Source organism: Neolamprologus multifasciatus, chromosome 15 (assembly GCF_963576455.1).
Source record: "Neolamprologus multifasciatus chromosome 15, fNeoMul1.2, whole genome shotgun sequence".
In the NCBI taxonomy this organism is placed as follows: domain Eukaryota; kingdom Metazoa; phylum Chordata; class Actinopteri; order Cichliformes; family Cichlidae; genus Neolamprologus; species Neolamprologus multifasciatus.
Window position 1 is genome coordinate 21,082,185 of NC_140453.1, and position 18,433 is coordinate 21,100,617.

Genomic DNA, 18,433 nt, shown 5'->3' on the forward strand with positions numbered 1-18,433 from the left:
CCCTCCATGTTTATTTGGTTAAAATTTTATTTGAACGCCACACGATGAGGTTAATTATTTAAGCACTCAGTGCTTCAGAACATTCTGAGCAGCTACTCCAATGGAAACATACTATAATTCACAGCTTGATTATATGCTCCATATCCTGTGATTCTATGGCTTATGTGGCTTTTTCTACTTGATAATGTTATAAACACAGTGAAATAAAAACACAATTCTTTTAAAAGACTGGAGTGGAAGGAGTATAGTATTTGCTGTAAGAAAATTAGGAAAATCTGTATTTTCTGATATTCGTAATTAATGATATTCAATGAAAATATGCAACAGTAAAATGTTTTACTCTTGATTATTTTATTGCTAATATAACATCTAATCCTTTTACTGAATATTCTGTTTCTTATTTAAGTACCATGAGCTTCACAGACATATTGATACTTATTGGAAAACTTTGATTCAACATCATGTAACTACACGCTTCATCTGTGTTTAGTTTGCCGATTGCATCCATCATCCTTCCCTGTTTTTATTCCCCCATGCAGTGTTTTTGTCATTAGCCAAAGACCCAAAGGCCTCAAAGAGGTGACCTAGACCTGAAGCACAGCAGGGTCCTTCTGCTCTGGTCTGAATGCAGTTTCATTGATACTGGGCAACAGCAAGCAACAGCCAGAGTGTAATGGTACAAGATTGGTTTAAATGATTGGGTTACAGTTCCTGAAAGCCATCAATTTATTCTGATTCAGGTTAATTTGGGTCTTTAAAACCAGGAATTAGAAAAAAAAACTCATCCCAAAGAAATTCCCAGTGACATATGTGTTTGATAAATTGAAGTCTAGCCTTTAACATTTTGTCATGCGTCTCTTTTTATGTGTTTAGATGAGGAGGGTAGGTTTTCATTAGCCTTGACCCTTTACTGCCAAGTGTATTACTGTCAGAGCCAATTAAAAGTTAATTTTATTGGTACTTGTAAAATGATTGGAGGAGAGATATGCATGTTTGATGTTGGGAGTGTGATTTCTAGTTGGTTTCAATTACATTTGCATACATTTTTAACCTCAGCTGTAAAAGGCTGGTGGGGTATTGCTGTCACCCGGCTGGTGGGTGGGCAGGAAGTGTGGACACCCAAATTTGTGAATGCAATAACTCAAGAATGAGGTGAATGGATGTCACCTGGAATTTTCAAATTCACGTGTCCATCTAGTAGGGGGCTGAGGGGTAGCCCTCAGGAATTTATACTGTTAGTACCATACAAACAAGCAATTAATAGAGCTGCAGATAGTAATTAATGGCTATCTCCAAGACCATCTTACAGGGTTCTTCGGGACAATTTTCAAAGCAGCTGCCAGTTTTATATCACTTGGTCCTGTTCCATGTTTTTGAATATGGTTCAGTAAAAAGGTTGTCCATCATCTTGATTTTCATTTGCAGGAAGAAAAAGCAAAACAGGGATAAACTGGCACTCGTGTAGCTCTTTTTTAGGCCAGCGAGTGTAGAATCCCAATATACCCAACAAGCATGTCTTTGGGAGGAATCGCCACAAAGACACAAGCAGAGCATGCAAATTCCACACTGAACTTTCCACATCAGGGTTTAAACTCGGAATCTTCTTGCTGGAAGGCAACAGTACTACTCAGTAACCCACCATCACACCCAAATGAAAACCAGGTCCAGGTGGTAACCAGACATTGTGTTGGTATAGCAAAACAAAAGCTTCTACTATTTAATGTACTACACGGCAGTATATGTGCATTAAAATACTTCTCCTTTCAAGTTTCTCCCTGCAGGACGCATTCACGGTGTATTCAATTCCATGAATGCTGGAAAAACCAGCATGCTCACAGACTCTACAGCTTGAGATCTCTCATCACGACCACATGACCTTCAGGTTTGTTTGTGCAAGTGGTCAGAAAGGGATTGGCTTAAAAATAGCAGCTGCAAAGGCATCTGCCTGGACACAAGGTTACTTTGAATGTGAAATCAGCCAAATTCAAATCAGGTAAGGTTTATGATTTTATGGACATAGTGTCATGACTTTTTTTTTTTTTTTATCACGTCTCTTATATGAGAGAAAATAAAGAAAAACATAATAGTTCATTTAATTGTTCCTTAAGGACTATTCTTTCTAGCAGCTTCTGTTTGAATGGATATATTGGTGCGCTGACGTCTACCAGTCGATTGCTTTGATAATATGGCAAATAGGTATAATGTGAAGCCCCTGTTTGGACTGCACTTCCAGTTTGAACACAAAGAACTCTTTGGGGAAATACTAAAAAGTTCTCACTTTATTTTTAGTACAAAAACAATCAAACTAAAGCTGCAATTTCACACATTGGTGCCTCTAATACTTAGTGAGAGGTAATTGTTTGCAAACCATTTTAACTTCATTGACGTCAGCACACGGCAGTTGTTGAAGAAAATGTCAGCAAACATACCCAGAGGGTTTAAGCAGCTTTTATAGCAAAAGACAAAAAAACTAAACAAAAACACAACAGGCACATAAACATGTGACGCCGGCAAGTTCTGCTCTTAATGCAGTTTGCTCACTGCTGTTTGATTCATTGCTTCCTGTGAAGATTCCCCACCATGACTGCACTGACACCACAATTTAATTTGAGTAAGAAGGGTGGAGGTACAGCACAGCAGCAGTTAGTCAGAACGGGATTCTCTTTTCTGCTGCAGCTTGTCATTCGTGATTCAGGCTGGTGATCTGGATTCACAAGTGCAGGTTTATTTTTAGAAGCTTGTAATTATCTTTTGAGTGTTTATAGTTATGTCATATCAAACATAATATAAGGTATATAGGGGTGGGATTCACCACACGATATCGGCAGATTGTCTCTGACTGTTTGCTGTCTGATGCGCTCCAATTTATTTTCTTGCTGTGACTTTCTTCTTTTTTACAGCAAGCTAGTTCAGTTTTCTTCACATTACTGTCACTCATGTGATAAGAGCCACCACAAGGAGTCATGACACAGTCACTCTAGTCAGTTAAACTGGTGAGATACAAACTAAAAATATCAGTATTTACTGTCAGTGAATCCAGAGTTTTATGGATAGATTCTACATCAGTATATGCCCCAAAATATGCTTTCATTGACTCCTTTGAAAATCATTTATTTCCCAAGTAATTTGGGACAAAATAACTAGCTGCCTTTCTATCCTATCATTCATACGAACTGAAACTCCACCATCATGAACTGCAATAAGCACTAGTAGTCCTTGTTCTGCCCTGCATGAACCAGATCTCCACCTGCTCCCGGTTCTTCCAGTTTGAGCAGACCTCTAAAGCAGAACAAGGACTACCATTGCCAGATGAAGTCCCAGATGGTGGAGTTGGAGTACATCTGACTGCAGGACGAGAACCTCTCTGGGAGAGCAGCTGAATATAACTGAGCAATCTGCCCAGTGAACCAGCCAGCAGAGAAAAAAACAGAAAGGAAGTGTTATCAGCATCAGAACTTTCAAAATAAGACTACTAAATGAATCGTGAATGGTGTTATTCTTTCACACAGAAGGGGAAAAAAAGACTAAAAGAATAATATTAAGTAAGCTATCAAGTATACTTGGTGGGGAAAGATAGGCTCAAGTAAAACCAAACTGTGGGAAACTGATTTTGATGCAGTGTCATGAATTAAGATTTAATTTATTATTGATATTTTGTCACACCTGTACTTACATATATGGATGCATCAAGCTGCAGATTCGGGAAAATCTGGTTCTTTTACAGTAACCCCAAATATCCTGATTTTAAATGTCAGCCACATTCAGAAATAAAGGAATCACCTTAAATCAGCAAGTGGAGATCTTGGAATTGTTATTTTACTTACCGAGTGTGCGCCTACAGTAGAATTACAAACACCAAGTGGATTAAAAGCTCTGGCAGCTATCAGCCTCTCAAACTATGTTTTGTTTCTAACACTGCTTCTGTTCTCCACAGGAACAATGTGCACATCAATATTCATGAGTGACTTGCATTGACCATTGGTTGTGGGAGTGTAGTGGGCGGACTATGTGTGAACATTTTGAAGTTGATTGTGATCTGTAAAGGGAGCGGTGCACTCACAGTTCCATAAATTAGATTATTTTTTTTTAGGTTCTGACATTCTTTTCAGGAATTCTTACCATGACTTGGCCGTGAGACATGACTGACTGCTGACCGATCACAGTCTGACGTCTTTCGTGACCTTTGTTTAGTGATTGGGAAAGTGTTGCCAGGACAAATGATTCTGTATATGAATATGCAGAATCTGTGGGCAAGAGGAAAATGTTTTGTTCCAGAAGCTTTAAGGGTTGTGTTTGTAGTGGAAGTACTATTGACCAGTTGCCTTTGAGCAGGCTTTGGTTGACTGCTGGCAAACAATCTGTGTTTAGAGAACAAGACAGATGGCATTTGCCAAAATGCATCTGACAACTATTGGCTATCGAATGACAATGATTTAGCTTTCAATTATTTATCTGCATTTGTAAACAATGACCAGTGGATGGAAATGGAAATCTTGGCCCAGATATCTGCTGGCTACACCGGAAACTCTGAAAAATTGGCTTCAGCCGAGGGTGACCAGGTGTCCCACTTTATATACAGCATTTTTATTCTTTATCCAACCGCCGAAGGTAAACAAATGCCTCATTAGAAATGTGTGGCTCAAAAAGAGAAGTGTTGATATATGTGGGGATGATGAATGCATCCCTGCTGAAACCCAAACAGAACAGCACGACAAATAACAGATAACAACGTTAACAGTTACTGTGATAGAAAAAGGGATGAACAAATGTAAAAAGACAACACGACCACGTTTACCCTGAGGTTTCATTCATTCTTGAACACGTTAGGAAATTTGCAATCAGATAACTGTTGAATGGAATTGATGCAAAAGACTTTTAAGCGTCAGGTTTTAGTAATCCTCCAACATTTACTATACAAATATACTCTTTGACAATATCGCAGCCAGCAGCACGGCCCCCCAGAGTGGGCAAGATAAACTACATGAAACAGGAGGAAAACTCGGTGGGTGACAGACGGAGCACGATGCCGGCTACTTTCCAGACTTAGTTAAATGGTAACTAAGTCTGGAAAGTTCATTTTTAAGGTGCTTTTCAGAGACATGTAGTCACAAAGCACTGTGCAACAAAACAAACAAACTTCATTAAAGAACCAGAAAGAGATACAAGAAAATGAAAACCACCCTGGGTTCCAGTTGGTTCATTTCCTTGCTTGTTTTGTTTATTTGCCTTAATCTGGCATACAGACACATTCACATTTAACTCACATAATAACAATGGTACTTATGCCTCTTTTTCTGAGCTGGTGTAAGAGCTGTCACTCATACTCTGCTATGGAGACCAGTTGAAAAGGAGAGTCGCTGTTTGTTGTGCGAAAGCGCGGATCAACTATGGGGTTACAAGACAATCCTCTCGTGTGATCTCTGTGGTGAATTTGAACTGTTTGCGATGCAATCTAATCAACAAGTGTGTATATATTTATGTATGCATATATTTATGTGAAATCTTTTTGTAACCATGGTAACATGGTAACCATGAGTTTCAGCACGTCACAACCAGACAAAGCTGGAGTCTGCTGTGTCTGAATTCTGCACTCTGAAAAAGGCATCAAACTGCTTTACATCATCTCCCTGGTATTATTATAACCTGTGGTTTATGTGGGGTCAAATAATACTAATAGAGCTAACAATGAATCATTTCTGTATGAGTTATTTGCAAAACCAAATACATTAGGGACTTTAAAGTGCAACAAAACCTGAAGCCAATAACCAGATTTTAATCTCTCCACATCAGGTCCTAATGATGCTCGATGACAAACTGTCTAATCAGTGCTACCTGTAAGGCTGTGTGGCTTCATGTTTACCTCTTGCCTGCTTTGTTAAAATGAAAAATGTTTCCACACATGCACTGCAACCCTGAACTACGCAAGACATTTTCTGATTGACTGTATGTCAATCTGAATCATTTTAAAATCAAATTGAAAGACTTATGTGTGTAATATCACATTACCATGAGCAGAGTAGGAATGTAGTCAGCTGAAATAGTGAGAATTATGGGGGGGAAATGACTTGATCTTTAAGTAAATATAAAATGATAAGATAAGACAAATCTTTATTAACATTGTACAAATTTCAAAAAGCTACTATTTCCAGCACTGTAAATCATCAAACTATCAAAGTGAACATTGACAGATTTATATGTTTATATAATTTTGTGATAACAGACCTTATCTGCTACTGAAGAATGTATGTTAAAAACATCTTCTGGAATTGTCCATCATGTTTTCAACAAATGAGGCAACAGACAGCTGCATTTTTAGACTTTTTACAGGTTTTGATTACAGTAAAACACCTTTCAGTGAATATTAAGGATGCACGGCACCATGAGCTACTTTAAAACTTCTGCCAGTTTCAGATGACGAATGACAAAATGAGCATCTGTGGAGAATTTCGAGCAGCCGCTAACTCTGATAGAAGTCACCATCAACCACCACAACCAGCTGTTTCGGAAGTTTCTGTTGTGGTTTAACTACACTTCGAACATCTGTTTTCGTTTTCATTTGGAAATGGGTGGTATTGAGGGAATTGTAAATATCATAACTGATCAATCAGCATGCATTAGGCAGAATGCTGGTGTTTTATACGCAAAGCTGGCTTCACTGTAAGAAAAACTAAATGGGCATGAGGTTGTTTTATTTCAAATCAGAAACACTTATATTGTAATTATGAAAACTCAAATAAAATATGGGCTGTTTTCTGTAGAAACATGTAAATAATTACTTTAGCCATTTAACTCCATTCACTCCTACTCATTGAGCACTGGCTCTATAGCCCTACAGCACCCCCTGCTGAACCCCAAATGGGATTAATGGAAGTGTAATGGCTCTCCTAGAATGGCTCTGGTTAGACAAAGCAATCACCATCAGGTAGGATGAGGTCAACATGTCCTGCTTCCTGCACACCTCACGTAAACCATGGACGATATCCTTTTTGTGCTCCATGTGAGGAAGATAAACCTCATAAAGACCTAAATCTCCTTCTATCATGACTCATTGTGATATGTTCTTTTCATGATCTGCTGGTTGAATTTTTTTAAAGTCGCTTTTCAAGCCAACTGTGATTATTTAACACGCACACGCACAAAAAAGGCAAGCTTTCATCTGAGATAATAAACACTGGTTACTGGACAAAAATATGCATGCTAACAATAACTCGAGGAGGAAACCTGTAATACCCAAAATGGCTGCATTCTCCATTATGCTGCTGTAGTGGCATCTTTAACTGTGTTTCCTGCCTTTGCCAGTGTTTCATTGCATTTGTTTGTGCTGGTCCTGCTGCTGTGTTAGCAGCCTGCTATAAATGCATAATTCACATCCATTAATTTGCATGTCAGAGAAGTAGATTGCTCATTTGGAATGCAAATACCTTGACTGCTCTGGTAAAGCAGGAAAACGTGAACAACACTGATAAGCACCCATGAGACAGAGAGAGGAATGAAAAAAGGTGAAGCTGGCATGTTAAAAGAACTAGAAAGGGATTTCATAGACAAAGAAGAAATGGAAAGAAAAGGAAATAGGAACGGGAAAACAGCTATTTTGTGTTCAGAAGTGGATACATGAATGTTCATGAAAAGAAAATGTAGCCAGAGAGGTGCATCAAGAGAGAAAGAGGTGCCAGAACAATGAGTACAAACTGCTTTAGCACCCATGCTTGCACCCACAGTCCGAGCACACATTATTACATAAAGCGAGCATGCAAGCGTGCGCGGGCACACACACACACACACACACGCTTACCAGTTCCACCTGCCATTTTAGACGCAGTGCACACCCTAATGATGGGTAGGAGGCAAGAAAAGAAAGGGGAGGCTCCTTTCATGCTTTCAACCACCAGCCGCCTGCAAGGTAATTTACTGCAGTGCTGTTGTACCTTACACACACATATATACACACCAAATTCCCCAATCACTCTCTGTGTGAACAATACAATCAAGCCAGGCGGCGAAGCGAAAGTAGTCAATACCCTACCCTAACCCCTAACACCAAATTAACCAGACTCTTTCTTCTCTTTTAACCCTCTCATCTCTCTTTATCACCAGTCCTGGCCTAAACTTTATCTCCGCATTGCTCTCCCCTCTACATTTTTTATACTGGCACGTGTAGAATAAGGCAATAAACATTACGTTTGTGTCTGAAAGGCACGTCCTGGGAAATTCCTCTGTGCTGTGATGCAGTTTGCATTCTCGCTTTGTTTGAAAGAAGAGAGAAAAAGTAGGCGGTTGGCGTGAGCATGCACAGCCACTGTGGATGCAGAGACAAAGACTTTAACAAGATTTTTTTTTTTTTTTTTTTGGAGGGGGGACATACATTCATAAATATTTTAAGGACAGCACTGTACCATTGCGTGCCAATTTAATGCACAGAGGTAAACACTGGAATACGATGCATCTACTATCTCAAAATGAGGAGGGGGAAAAAAGACACTAAATAATTCAAATTTAGCCTGATTTTTGGCAGGGGAATCCTTAAACTTAAAACTGTTGCAGCTTTATGTAAAACATTACATATGGAGGACTGCAGACCCAATACCTAACCTTCAGTGTATGTATACGTGTGTGTGCGTTATTTTGCAACTAAAGCGATTTTCGTGGAGGACAGATTTAAGACCCAGATGGTTTGGCATGGAGTCTGTTTGCTATAGGCCAACTGCTTGCACACACACGTGCATGCATGCACACACACACACACACACACACACAGATGGGAGAGGTGGGGTGGCCAATCTGGTGAGAAAAAAAATGAGAGAGGAAACAAAACCTAAAAGAGATTTTTATACACTGTAAAAACGATAATTAGTAATTGTTGGTTTGATTAAAGTTTTCAAATTAAACTGACTTAGAAATAAAAGTTTCCATTTACAACCTAAAAAAGCTTGTCTGCCCAACAAATTTCTTCCATTGTTGTCCTAACTAAGATTTTCTAGAGAGCATAACAAAGATTATCAACTTTTGAGTAGATTTTTTGAGTCAAGTTGGGAACCAGTGGGAAACCCCGTAAGATGACTGGCACACGTGGTCTGTGCCAAGTTTGAACTGGACCAAATGAGCCTGAGCAGACCTGAGCTGTGTGATTGTGGTTTATCAATGTGTTCTGGACTGAAAACCTGCTAAGAAAATTTGAACAAACGTGGCCAAAGTTGGATGAAAATTAAAAAATTTCGACCATTACGGATTTTACCTGGTCTGAAGTTGGAGTGTATTAGTTGACCATTTTTTGGACAGGTGCGGGACCTGCTGACCATTTGCCCTAGCAGGTAAGCTAACAAGATCTATTATTAGGATTTTCTACAAGCGCCTAGGCTGCATCCTCCTGAGGACCCAGGAGGGTGGAATGAGTAAAACACTGAAAAAAAGCCAAACAGTAACATATTTAAGTTATCTAAGTGACTTATATATCATGTTTAAGCTAGCGAAGGACCACGCGGGGGTCTAGCTAGCCATGAATCCCCAGCTAGCTATCGAAGCTGGTGGTAACAGACGTCCGAAAACGTAGAAGCATTTTTGCAAATATGTGTTGTCTTAATAAACTGAGCACATATTTAAAATTTACACAGCTACATTCTCGCCTGAAAATATCTTAAAAGTTTACTTTGTGACCCAGAAAGAGTAATAAGAGTAATATTAAAACTAAGTGGCTGCCGCCATTGTTGGAAGCTAGAATCGGCTGGGCCACGCTATGAATTCTGGCATAGGGTGGGCCACGAAGGATACACCTGACCCATCATTCAAAGCTGTGGAAAGTATTGTATTGTTTTGAGAGCCTTTTTGTTGGTGGAGTATTGATTTTATATACAATTCCATGGGTAGACGTGATCTGTACAGTCCGACTTTGCACATGCGCAGTAAGGATCAGGGAGTCCAATCCGTAACTTTTTTTTCTCGTTTTCTTTCTACATTATATTGAAATGTTTCATTATTGCAAATATTTTTCTCTCAGGCTGATAGAGGTCGTGGAGTGTCAGCCTATGGTGTCCAGTGTGTGTGTCCAGGAGAGATGACCTGCGCTCTTTTACTCTGAGGAGGTAAGACTGTCCTAATTTATTTATAATTTAATTATTATTCAAATTGGGCATGATTTATACTAGATTGACTATATTGAAGTAGTACAGTATTTGCTGGGGTAATGCATTGGCCAACTTTATTATATTGTGCTGCTACTCCAGTCAAGACCGTTGCCAGTGTTACATTGAAATCCTTACCCTGAACTTTTCTTTACACAGAAAATGTGTAAAGAAATTTATTTTAAGAAAAGAGTCCCCATGCTAAATCGAAATTGTAAAACAGAAAGGCAATCTCATAATTTTGACTTAGCATGTGTTTTTGGAGTTTTTTTGTTTGTTTTTCTTTTAGTGCTGGAAATAGGACTTCCATAGACTGAGATGGTTAGGGAAAGAATACTAAGGCAGGTCACAGAATCTGATTGGTCACAGATTTTGGTGCAACTTAGAACATAATATGTATTTGCATATTGATACTGGGTTTTGTGGAGGGTGTTTCTATTCCTGTGCAAAATACGTATTCATGAGAGATTTTTGAAGTAGGTTTTGCTGTTGATAACACAGTCAGGCATATAACATGGTGCAGACTGTCCAAGACAGCTACCCAGGAATTTTCTGTGCTGAATTAATGACAATATTTTGGTGAATGTCTTGTTTAGATATCTGAAAAATTTAATCGGATCACAAGCAAAGACCTCCTGGGTACCTTCAATGCATCCCTTGACAAATTTGTGCCTGGCCTGCTGAAACTGTACCAGTCTAAGAAGGGAGCTCTTTGTGAGGAGATTGAAGACCTCCTGGATAAACTTGATGAACAGGTGAGTGAAGTGCTTCTTTATCTGACATTTTTAGAAGAGAGTATACTTTTCTCTTAACAGAAACAGAAGATGTTGGCTTCAAACAAAACACATCAGTGGACATGTCAGTAAAAATTAATGTCATCAGTCATTGCTTTGTTCTTATTTGGCAGTATTTTTATTTAATTTGTAAATAGAAAGTAAAATTGTTAACATGATGATGTTGTTGTTGTTTTGTTTTTTGTTTTTTTGTAAGTTTTGCGTGTTGCTGGGTCTGACCTGTGCTTTATTTTCATTACTATGAGAGTTCTGATTTTGCATTGTGTATAGTACACCATGTTACTACACTAATTGAAATTCTTGTTTTCCACTGAATACTTTTTAGGCATCTGACATTGTGTCCCACCGGCACTGAGAGGCCAGCCCATTTTCCTCAGAGAGGATGCAACAGAGGTTTTCCTGAAGTGCTTAGTAAGTACAAAAAAGTAATGCAAGTAAAACTAATTGCTACGAGATGTTTTTAAAGGATGAGTTAATCCAAAATGGAAATGTACACTTCCTCAGTGCAGTCCAGATAATTTCATGGTGAGGATTACAGTTGTCATAACTCTCACTCCTTTTTTTCTGCTGAGCAGCAGCTGGGCATTGTTAGTGGGTGTTCCATAAAATATTTTTGTACAAAACTCACAAAGTGGCATTCATTAAAGGAAAATAAGCTTTTTCTTCTTAAAACCTCCATAAGTCAAACGACCAGCATGGTATAGAGGTTAAAGTTAAAATCTTTAGAAATTTGTTTTGTCTCTAGTTTTTCTTAGCTTTCAATAATTCATATTTCACTTTTTTTCAGGACACTGACATTTTGGAACCAGTGTTGAATGGTGCATCAGTTGCCATCCCCACCATCCTACAAGATGACGATGCCAATACGTCTGTGCGAGAACATGCAGTGGTGTTGGAAGGGGACATCGTGCTACATAACATTCCAGATCTCTCTACTGCCTTGGTATACCTCTTTGGCCTTCTGTATGCCCTCAACATTGATTATTCAAAGCAGATGAGTTATACCTTTGAAGCAATTGAGTCCATCTTATTTTGACCTGGTTGGACAATATGAAGGTGAAGTGGATAAATCATTATTCGAAATGTAAGTTTTAGTCAGATGAATCTGTATTGTTGAGAATATATGGTGAAAATTTGTCTTGTAGTATTTTAAAAGATTTGTTATAGTGTTTTCCACTTCACATGAAGCATAGAACTGATGTTTTACCTGTTAGTTTCCTCTTCATTGATGGTAACATATCTAATAACTTTTAACTTCCATAGTTCATCATAGTAAGCCCGTGTAAAATGTGAATGTCTGGGTACATAGGCAATCGTTTGTGGAATTACCCTATTTAAGGTGCAATAGTTATGTTCTGCTTTTACAAGACGGTCAGGGTGTGTGCATGAATTATTAAGTTGCTGGACACTTTTCTTTTTTGGTTCTGGACTCTGGAATTTTAACGTCTCTGCTGGGGTGCTCAAAGCACCCAAAAGAAACTGGCAACACGTTTTTGTTTGTTTGTTATTTGGTTTTTTTCTTTTCTTTCTTTCTTTCTTTTTTTTTTTTTTAACAGAAATTCACCCTACTGCCCTTGACATTCTGAAATGTACTGAAAGCACTGTTGAACAAAATAAATAAGCTTTTAGATAACATTGAATTGTGCTTTGTTTTATTCTATATCTATTTATTGAGTGTTTTTTCAAGTATAATAACAGCATACATTTTCCTTTGTTTCCTACAAAACTGCTCAAAGAAGTCCTGCCATTGATTAATTCTTCGATCTTATATATGATCAACCTATCTCTAATAATCGGCTATGTACCACAGGCCTTCAAGGTGGCTGCAGTTAAACCTTTACTCAAAAAGCCATCTCTAGACCCAGCAGTCTTAGCTAATTATAGGCCAATCTCCAACCTTCCTTTCATATCAAAAATCCTTGAAAGAGTAGTTGTCAAACAGCTAACAGATCATCTGCAGAGGAATGGTTTATTTGAAGAGTTTCAGTCAGGTTTCAGAGCTCATCACAGCACAGAAACAGCTTTAGTGAAGGTTACAAATGATCTTCTTATGGCCTCTGACAGTGGACTCATCTCTGTGCTTGTCCTTCTTGACCTTAGTGCAGCATTCGATACTGTTGACCATAATATCCTATTAGAGCGATTAGAACATGCTGTAGGTATTACAGGTTTGTATCATATCTATCTAATAGACTCCAATTTGTGCATGTAAATGGAGAGTCCTCTTCACACACTGAGGTTAATTATGGAGTTCCACAGGGTTCAGTGCTAGGACCAATTCTGTTTACATTATACATGCTTCCCCTAGGCAGCATCATTAGAAGACATAGCATACATTTTCACTGCTATGCAGATGACACCCAGCTCTATCTGTCCATGAAGCCAGATAACACACACCAATTAGTTAAACTGCAGGAATGTCTTAAAGACATAAAGACTTGGATGGCCACTAACTTTCTGCTTCTTAACTCAGATAAAACTGAGGTCATTGTACTCGGCGCTGAAAAGCTTAGAAATATGGTATCTAACCAGATTCTTACTCTGAATGGCATTACCTTGGCCTCCAGTAACACTGTGAGGAACCTTGGAGTCATTTTTGACCAGGATATGTCCTTCAACGCACATATTAAACAAATATGTAAGACTGCGTTCTTCCATTTGCGCAACATCTCTAAAATTAGAAATATCCTGTCTCAGAGTGACGCTGAAAAACTAGTTCATGCATTTATTACTTCCAGGCTGGACTACTGCAATTCATTATTATCAGGATGTCCAAAAAACTCACTGAAAAGCCTTCAGTTAATCCAAAATGCTGCAGCAAGAGTACTGACAGGGACTAGAAAGAGAGAGCATATTTCTCCTGTTTTGGCTTCCCTTCATTGGCTTCCTGTTAAATCCAGAATTGAATTCAAAATCCTGCTCCTCACATACAAGGTCTTAAATAATCAGGCCCCATCTTATCTTAATGACCTTGTAGTACCATATTACCCTATTAGAGCACTTCGCTCCCGCTCTGCAGGCCTACTTGTTGTTCCTAGAGTATTTAAAAGTAGAATGGGAGGGAGAGCCTTCAGTTTTCAGGCCCCTCTTCTGTGGAACCAGCTTCCAGTTTGGATTCAGGAGACAGACACTATCTCTACTTTTAAGATTAGGCTTAAAACTTTCCTTTTTGCTAAAGCATATAGTTAGGGCTGGACCAGGTGACCCTGAATCCTCCCTTAGTTATGCTGCAATAGATGTAGGCTGCCGGGGGATTCCCATGATGCATTGAGTTTTTCCTTTCCAGTCACCTTTCTCACTCACTATGTGTTAATAGACCTCTCTGTATTGAATCATACCTGTTATTAATCTCTGTCTCTCTTCCACAGCATGTCTTTTATCCTGTCTTCCTTCTCTCACCCCAACCGGTCGCAGCAGATGGCCGCCCCTCCCTGAGCCTGGTTCTGCCGGAGGTTTCTTCCTGTTAAAAGGGAGTTTTTCCTTCCCACTGTCGCCAAAGTGCTTGCTCATAGGGGGTTATATGATTGTTGGGCTTTTCTCTGTATCTATGAAGCGCCTTGAGGCGACTTTTGTTGTGATTTGGCGCTATATAAATAAAATTGAATTGAATTGAATTGAATTGAATATAGGTACATTTTCAACTCAATGGAGTAAGAATTGCATGATTACTCAACAAGAATATCCTTGTTTGGTGAAGGCAGAAAAACATGGCATTGAAACCAGAATTTCTTCGTTAGACTTCCAGAATTATCCTAATTAGGTGAACAAGAAGAACCAAGTTGGCAGAACTTGTAAATCTTAGTTAAGTCAACAACAGTTGCAAAAGTTGAGAAAACTCAAAAATCTTTTGCATCATGTTGCCTTGAAATTTTACGTTTTCTCAACTTTTTCTTTTTTACAGTGTAGAGGAATCTATCCATCCATCAAATGTCTCTGTAATTACTCAACAATGTAAATGGAGGGAGGAAGTAAATAAAATGCTATTAATAAGACATATTATTAAAACAGGGCTTTTGAGAGCCTAAGAAATACTTCACATAATGAAATAAAATACAGGAAACAATAACCTGAAACATATATTACAGGGCAGGTGAAGTTTAAGGTTTAATATCAACATTGAGCACAGTGTTGGATGTGTAAGGAGTTCTGAAGGAATTGGGGAAAGCCGTGATGAATAGTCACAACAGGTCTTGTGCTTAGTGCTGCAGCAGAGAGAAATTTCCCACCCAGCAAAAGCGTGTCTAAAAAGGACAACTTTGTTAACATCTGGTTCAAACTAAAGGGTGAAAAAACATTGTCTCCCAATGACACAAATATCTGCCTCCTCAACACTTCTGCAAAATCATGTGACAGCCAGCACGACCTAACGCACATTCTTGTTGCTGTGAAGTAACAGTGCTAACCACTGCACCACCATGCCACCTCAGCATCTGAGAACAAGAGCTTTTCAGTGTCACAGTGGCTCAAACAGGCAAGTTCACCATGCAAGACACAGAAACGTAACCCTATGAGAAACATAATTTATATCTATATATATGTAAATGGTGAAAACAAATGTTTTCTTAGAAAATGTATTCCTGGCTGGGATGTTGTGTGGCTGTCTGATTTTAACCATTTCACAGTCAAATAACATGTCAATCCAAATGGTTAATTTTTTAAATCCAAAGATGTCTAAAAGTAATGTAATGTAATGTGTGTGTGTGTAATGTAATGTGTGTATGTGTTAGTCCCCATAGGGAAATTACTCCTCTGCATTTAACCCATTCACCCACCGTGTAGGGACGGTACTTTGCTCAGGGGTACCTCAGAGTAGCTGTTCAGTGGAGTCAAACATCCGACCTTCCGATCATGGGGCAACCACTCTACCTACTGAGCTATCCCTGCCCCAAAAAGCATTTACATTTTTGGAAGAAGCGGGTGCTGAGGAAACGGTCACACAGCAACAGATAAGAAAGAGCTTCTGGACATAAGTGGAGTGCGTAACACATTAATGTTGTGGCAGACGGCTACATTTTGATATATCTGTGTATTAGTGGAAATGTTGGCATCGAGGTTTTTGTTTCCCGCCTTGCCAGGTGGGGGTTGTATTTATTCACACACAAGTTTGCAAACCTATGTTTGAGCATTCAAAACAAAGAAGTTAGTTCTGCTTGGGAATAAAACAAGGAGACCTCACCATAGTTTTATCTCTTTTAACAAGGACATGCCCACTGTATTAGATCTGCAAATAAAAATGCATCATATACATATTATCTTGAATGCAATTGTGTAATATCGAAGAGGGAGTCACACTAAAACCACAGCCAACTGCATTTTTCCACTGGTTCTGCATCTCTCTAGAATCCATGAAATATTAGGATATAAAACTTTTGTTTATAACATCTGGCATACAACAAATCTTACATGTGTGAAATATCCATAAGCTTCTCTAGTGATTCTGTTTGACTCGAGTGAATATTTGCAATAATGTGCTAAAAGCCTGCAGGCAAACAATTCACCATCTACCTGTTTGTCACTCACCTACAATGTCTGTCCATTGTTAAAAATGGTGACTCAATTTCCACAAAATAAATAAAAAGTGGGCTGGCTGAGTCTTCAGCCCATAATAAGATTTTTTTTTCTCTAGTGGAAAACCACTTGACAAAAACTTCATTTCATTTTGTTATGTGCCTCCAGCCTCACTCCAGCAAATGTTTTGATGAAAGTTGAACCATTTCCCACTCATATTTGGACCAATTTGCATCCTGCCCAGTAAAATCCTCATTTAACTGAATCTTTGCAACTTTTTTGTATCTTATTCAACACACTGACTGTACAGAACGGTAAGGAAATGCAAACTGATCACATTTTGATTAATTATTCAAATGGCCTTTAGTGACAAAAATGTTTTTATTGCACCGTCGTGTAAAAACAACACTAATTTCTGCTTGAAAAACTATACAGCCGGTAAGTTCACTATGTTCCTGAAGCCTTTGTTACTCACCATGTTTATTGTATACATAACTTTGGTGACTGGTTAGTGATTTCAATGTGTCCTTGGTTAACCTCGCTGGCCATAAAGCCAAAGCATTTCCAAACAACTGATGACGATCTGCTTTGAGGGACAAGCTCGCCGCCTCTTGCCGTTCCAGACATTTGAGTTTTGTTGTATATCTGTTGTTTGATGTCGTTTTCCCGATTGCGGAAACTTTATGCTGCAGGATGCAGGGAACCACTGTGGTTAACACGTTAGATCTGCAGTCTATTGGCAGAGCATGCATTTTGAATATTGCTCGATCGTGTTCACTTAATTGTGGAAAGCCAAAGTCTTGATCAAGATTCAAATTCAATCAATCGTACGGCCCAAGTGTGCCTGTCTCTTACAGCCCTGTCTTGTCATGTCCAGCTGCATTTTATCAGCCTGCTACACAAAAATCTAATGTCAGTTATAAATTTATATGCAATTATTTTTTTCTTTCTTACAGATCCCGTGTTTTTCAGCTAAGTGTCTGAAGATATGTGACAGCAATACGGTCAATTCTGCCCTTTTATCAGCCTTTACAGACATTAAATAGGTTTACTTGACTTTGTTATGACCTCGTATTCCAGCGTTCACCTAATGGGACTCAACTCTTAATATTTAAACTCAGCGCTCTGTGAAACAAAACATTAATTTAAAAGAAAAAAAAACTACCAGTTGACAACCTCTTACATTTGTTTTCAGCTCAGCAAGCTTCAACTATTACTCCAGTTAATGCTAGCTAAATGTCCAGTAAATATAACACAAGATACATTTTATGATTATCTTCAACTCAAGATGCTTTGGGGAAAAGCTGCCTAAGAAAACTGGTACAAACACAATTTATGACATGAAACAATAAAGACAATGAAATTGGCCTTCTCTGTGTATGGACGGAGCTTAACTTCGGGACAATTTAGTATCATTACATGTCCATTAGTTGATGTTTTTCAGTTGTTATGGTAAGAGCAGGGTTCATCCCCCACCTCTCACCATGTTCCCAATCCACTCTGATGTTTTAGGCTCTCTACTGGGTTGTTGTTAATTAATGCTCCCACATTATTACTTCCCCCTTCTGCTGGAAGAGCTGTTTTTGATATTCATGTTACACGCACAAAGCCACAGCATAACCAGAACCATTATGAAACCCCAATGACTGTACTCCATTCAGCCCATTCAAGTGCTTGATTCTGAGACAAATTCTGCTGAGAGAAAAAAAAATGGTTTCTGAAAGAAAAGGAAGGGCAAACAGGGTGAAAAAAGGCCTTTAATGAAGACCAGACTACACTAGAATAGAATAGAGTAGAATAAAGTAACCTCTTCTTCGTCAGTTTCCATGGCAACAAGCCCTTTGGTGGGATGGTGGTGGAGAAGCCTCAGCAGGAGCGTTTGAGAGAGGCAGCGTGTGAACATCTTCTGTGTGCGCAGACTTTAAAAGCATATGGAAATATATGGAGAATGCTGCATGTACGCACCGACAGGTCCATTATGTTTCAGTATTCACACACTGTAGTCAAAAGTCTCTG

General features: G+C 38.8%; 1 protein-coding gene and 1 long non-coding RNA gene across 4 annotated transcripts in view; one reads left to right on the top strand and one right to left on the bottom strand.

The window, feature by feature from the left end:
* The window catches only part of msraa (methionine sulfoxide reductase Aa), a 62,446-nt gene that overhangs the window by 2,491 nt on the left and 41,522 nt on the right, over positions 1–18,433 (bottom strand). The gene's annotated exons all lie outside the window — the stretch shown is intronic.
* LOC146501996 (uncharacterized) lies at positions 1,039–12,620 on the top strand. 2 transcript variants are annotated; one of them, XR_014869173.1, is made up of 5 exons: positions 1,039–9,308; positions 9,992–10,076; positions 10,712–10,870; positions 11,235–11,320; positions 11,697–12,620. It is a non-coding gene; the product is annotated as an uncharacterized LOC146501996 (long non-coding RNA). The 2 variants fall into 2 exon arrangements; XR_014869172.1 differs by having other exon boundaries at positions 1,039–10,076.